The sequence below is a fragment of the Miscanthus floridulus genome, chromosome 2 (genome assembly GCF_019320115.1).
Source record: "Miscanthus floridulus cultivar M001 chromosome 2, ASM1932011v1, whole genome shotgun sequence".
Taxonomy (NCBI): Eukaryota; Viridiplantae; Streptophyta; class Magnoliopsida; order Poales; family Poaceae; genus Miscanthus; species Miscanthus floridulus.
In genome coordinates, this window is record NC_089581.1 from 14,593,902 (window position 1) to 14,599,901 (window position 6,000).

Consider the following 6,000-nt stretch of genomic DNA (forward strand, 5'->3'; position numbering starts at 1 on the left):
TGCCAAGTGCCAATTGCAGCGTCACCGGCCAGTCGCAGCTCACGGGGTCAAAGCGAAGGAGAGCGCCGAGGCCGACTTGCGCTGGGTTATCCACGAAAGCTTGCAGTACTCGTTTTCGCGAGACAAAAAAAGGCGTGCATAATTGATACCAGTATAATATCTGTGTTAACGCCGCAACTTTATCTTGAGATACACATGAAGCAACCAAACAATGAATGCTTTTTATAGTTTAACTTTTCCATAATAGTATATTATCCATGTTAACGCTACAGTGCATCTAAAAAATAAATCATAAAACTAAAATAAATCATAAAACAAAAAATAAATCAACTAATGAAAGAAACACGAATTCACAGTCTCGCAAAGATTAGTCATTTCACACACAGAAAAAATAGACAAGCCCATCCAGCACTACTAAGACGGGTCTTAAAGTTCATAAACTATCGATCTATATATTATTATATAAACAATGGTTTATGGTCGGGACAGGGCTTTCTCCGCGGCGCGCTGCCACTCCACTCTGCCGGGCATCCTTCAAATAGAAACCCCTACCACCAGACACATTAGCCCCTGCAAAAATGTAAATAGGCAAAAGGTTGTGAGAGACAAACTTGACAACCTGTTCCACAAATGTTCTTATTCACAGCAAGAACACAAACAAAGAACACAAGCACATCGAAATTAGTTGAAGCAGGGTGATTGTTAGAAGCATGTTGAATATATAAAAACGTACCTCTACTAAATGGAACTACACATTCTCGATGAAAGGGTTGTTAAGTTAACAGAGGCCGCACACAATCACATGCAGCCATACCAGAATGCCAGCAAGGAACAAAATTATCAAGTTACTCCAGAGATCTAGTTTATACTGTTTTGCGATTATGCAAGCAACAATTACATATCTAACTGAGATTACCCAACAAAGCTTTAAGCTCAGTAGGAACATTGGTAATTTGCGATGCCTAAATTCTACAATACTACTTTCCATATATCCCATAAAAAGAAATCAGGTTCCATTTTCTGAAAGCTGACATTAAGATGCATGCAATGTTGTCTAGACCAAAAAAATTGTTATTATGGCTTGTACGTATTTTTAAGCATACTAATCATTCTGGGAAACAAAATCGGAGGATGGTGATCTTGCTACACATCAATTTAAAGCCTTTCGCTACGAATAAGCAAAAATATACCAAATTGAATTGTTATCCTAAAAGTACTCAGTGAAAAGAACATTGTCCAACTAATAGCTAAGAGAAAATTACAATGGCTCAAAATAAGCCTATTACCAAATAAATGTCTACCATTTGTAGGAAAAAAGCCAACTGTGTCCTTGCTTTTCTAGACCAACTGCAAAAAACAAACACACATCACCTCATATGACCGGTATACTTCTTGAACAGACCACTGCAAATACAGTTTCAAGAAGAATAGTTTTGATCGGTTTCTATATGCATGTCCACAATAAAATAAAACTTACAGTGCCTACACTTCTACAAATTTACACAGGTCACAATGGCAATTTAATTATAGCAAAATCTATTTCCAGTTTCAGAAAAAAAAAATCATAAACATTATCTCTTTTTTTTATCAGCAAAAGTTACCTTCTTCATGCAGCTCATAATAAGAGAAAAATGTCAGCGATCAAGAGTGAAACAAGAGTCATAACTTTGGTCAGATATAATCATCTAGCAGATAATCCTAAATCACACATTACACATTTATTTGAACCTACTACATGATAATCACCTTGCAGGGAATGCTTGTAGTATGCATTTTAGTGCAGGTGATATATAGCATGCTGTAAAATCATTATAAAACTGAATTGAGCATGTAAAACCTATCGGACAACTATCAGTAACAGTATAGAGATTGTTTGATTCAATTTTCGGCACTGCTTGCCTCCAGTAAGGACTAAACTCAAATACAATTTTACATAGCTAGTAACAAACACATGAGAACATTGGTCAGTACCTCACTCCGAAGCTCCTCATCGACTCTGTGGCCATTAGCCACCTCCACATCCAGCTTTGCAGTCGCTTCCTAACAGGCCTCAAAACTAGTTGGAACACAAAAATTTGGCATGGCGAAATATCAAACGTATTTTTCTCGTCGCTCAAGAAGGCGTCCCCGAGGCGGCTCTCCGTCACGAGCGGGTCCTGAAAAGACATCAAGCAAAAGGATCAAATAGTTGGGATCACAATGTACCGTGTCATTCATCTCTACAATTGATTAAAACGCATGTATTACATACTGAAATTGATTAGAACAAACACAAATCAATTTATGATCAGCAAGATCAATTCGGCAAAAACCTTGGGCATCAAACACAGTCTCGATCTGGATCTATATAGCAAACCCCAGCATAAATCTATCGTACTGAAATTGATTAGAACAAACACAGATCAATCTCTGATGAGCAAAATTAATGCGGCGAAAACCTTGGGCATCAAACACAGGCTCGATCTGGACCTAGACAACAAACCCCAGCAAAGATCTATCGAATCCAGAGCATCATCGTTTCCTCAAAAAAAAATCCAGAGCATCATGGTTTTACTACTACTACGGTGCGACCACAAGAGCAACAAGCTAGCAACTACGCTACGCTAACGACAGCACGCAAAGGTGAGGATGAACATCGATTGATCCACGTACCGATGCACGATCAGTCGAAGAGGTTGAAGAGGCCGACGTCGTCCTCCTCCTCTTCCTCCTTCTTGGCCTCCTCCTCGGCTTCGGTAGCGGCGGTGGCAGAAGCGGCGACCACGATTGACCGCATCATTGAGGGGGAGTTGCAGTTGTGCATGGCACAATTAGTCATTAAGGGGGAGTTGTAGGTGTGCACGGCACAATTAGTTGTTTGAACACATAGTTTGGAAGGGGCAAAAATTTGTTTGACACAATTAGTTATAGTTTGGAAGGGGCAAAGAATTTGAAATTGTTATTGTACATTAAAGTGAGATTTTGACAAAGGGACTTCCCCAATTAGTAAGCCCAAGTATCACAACCAAGTATCCCAAGTAGATTGCACATTAGTGATTGGTTGTCCTTGGAAGAGAAAAGTGTTGATATATAGAAGGGGGTCCACAGATTGATTACTACCAGTTTAAATAAATAATAATAATGTTTAAATAAATAATGCTGATGATAGTCAACACTTAGGCCCCGTTCGCTTCGCTGAAAAAATAAGCTGAAACACTGTTCCGACTGATTTATTGCGAGAGAAAAATATTGTTCCGACTGAAAAAACCAGCTGAAAAGTACGGATTATAAGAGAAGCGAACAGGGCCATACGAGTTCTACTACTAGCTGACAAGAAACAGGTCCAGACTCCAAGCTTGCAGCGGGTTGTGTTTTTGAAGATTTTAGCAAAAAAAAAAAACACAAAGGAGATCGGGAGGAACTGCACGCGCATAGATTCGCCGAAACGTATCGCCTGGCTACTTTGAATTTGAATAAAATAAAGCGTGATTAGTCTTCCAGAAACCCCGTGGTGCCGGATCAGCTGTGCCGCCGATGATAAGTGGACTTTTTGGCGCGCGAAAGGCTGATAGGCCAGCGGACAGGCTGAGCGGCGGGCTGGCGGCAGATATTCGGGAGCGTGGCCCGATACCCCGAGTAGCAGACAGCCGCCGCGCACCCACCGGTGCTGCCGCAGCGCACTCGCACCGCGCATGCGCAAGCGCAACGGAGCAAGCAAAGGTCACCGCCGCGACGGCAACGTCAGGGCTCACGGGGACTCGGGGAGGTGCCACCACGGCTGCGCGCCACCTGTGCGTAGCGTAGCTCGTGCGCTAGTCGTGGCGACGACCAAGTGGGCGCGTTACGTGTCGCCTCGGTCCGGCAGGCGTCGGAGCGTCGGTGAGCCGGCCAGCCCGTCGCCGCTCACGAGTCCGACGAGGAATGCGGCTCGATCTGTGGGCTGTGGCAGACTTTTTGCCGGCCCGTTGCGTGTGGAGAAAATTAAAGGGCGACGCCGGCCGTGGACCGGAGAACGACGTACGTTCCCTGCTCTGTGCTGTGCGCGAGACGGCGAGAGCACTCGCAGGACATGGCAAAGCCTTTTACTTACAGCTTACGGAAATCAGGTCGGAACGTATAGTGGAGTGACCTGCGCGCGCTGCATGTCTTCGACGACGACGACGACGAGGCCGGGCCGTGACGGCCGCACAACTGACGCCGTGCACTCGCGACTATTCGAACGCAAATGAACCTGGCCGCAGGTCCACTCCACCTATCCATGTGCCGTGGACGAGCAGTGGAAATGTGGTGTAGCACCGGCATGGACGTTACGGGTAAGTGATTGCGTCTACTTGATGCGGACATCACCATTCACCAGTCAGCAGGCGTTGGACGAACTGACGAAACGAGGAATATACGTAGTAGTCTTCTTTGTAGTCGCTGTTAAGGAACTCGATTTCCATGTGGAAAATACAACCACGCCAATCAGAAACGACAGATCAAGTACGTCCAGTGTGAAACCATCCAGCTTTGGCACACCCTCCATCGGTTCATATATAGGCATACATATACTTCATCTCGCTAGGTAAAGCAAGCCGATAATTACTCCGTCATCACTTAATGCGTAATGACTTGGACATGATCGTTGAAGCCAGAAATGCCTTTGGTAGTGGAATCTTAAGAGAATTGGTAATTAATAGTTGCCTATTGAACCATTTTGCCATCTTTGATACTAACGAGCATCTGTCCATTTTGCAGTGGAAGCATCTTTTTTAGATGGAGCTTGCTTTGGTTGTCATAAAAAGCCAAGCCAACAGTAAAAGCTCTCCTAATTTATGCCTAGAGTATTTATAAACGTTTCTCCTCTTTTTTTTAAAAGTTCGGATCTAAGGATGGGTAACTTACACATACTCCTGTTTTAAAAAAATAGGGAGGGACTCCCCTACCTCCCTAGAAAAAGGAAGAGCCATCCATGGGCAAGTTTGTTGATGGAGTGTTGCACCCTGTTCACTTATGCTGATGTTTATATTGAAATGTTGTGAGAGAAAAACATTGTTCTATGGCTGAAAAGTAGCTCAAGCGAACATGGTTGTTTGACTCATCGTTTTTGAATATTTGAGCATCTGCATTCAATTTATTTTGTCCGGAGGTTGTTGGTTATCGACTAGTCATTGGTCTGCTATTGCTATGTGGGTCAGGCATTGTTGATATGTGATAGGCTGATAGCGTACTTCAACCAGTTTCCTAAACTCTTAGAGAAGTGTCTATATCATGATGCATTACGAAGGATCTATATGAGAACATGGAAACCCGCTCATTCTGAAATTCTGACGCCCATGACGCATTGGTGGGGTGAATTAGTTTCAAGTCTAATTATGCATGTGAACCTGTGAAACATGCTATGACTATGCAAATTTATTACCATGCTGCATATTACTTCCTCCCCATCTCATAAAGATTGTCATCCTAGTTTTAATCAAAATCAGTCTTTCTATATTTAACCATTAATTTGTAGATATACCTATAGTTTAGCACCCTAAGGTTTTTGTTTTTTCTAAAAGGGACGGTATACCTATCGATTGTACTTAAAACAAAGCCTACTTATGTTTTTAGATTCATCGTGAGACATACTTTTCTAATATATTATTAAAATGTTGTGAAATTAATACTTATACAAATGTTGAGCGGCTCTAGAAAAAATGGCTGTAAAAGAAAGACTTCTTGAAAAGTGGCCCCCTCTTGTTTAGTTTTTTTTTAAACGAACTTGTTTGGGTTTTTTTTTTTCTCCACGACGTCCTTACACAATCCGTTGGTAGTTTGAAACACAATTATAACAAACGTGCGCGGTAGTGGCGACGTGACCAGCAACCACACCATCATAACAGCGCCACATGGCCGTATTATTCAACGAAATTTGACGGTCACTCACTGTAGAACATATTGCTGGTACTACGCACGAGTCGCTTGGACGGCGGTGCAAGGTATGGTGGTAACGGTGGACACAGAGCCTCTACAGGTGGCATAGGAGAAGAACGGTGCACT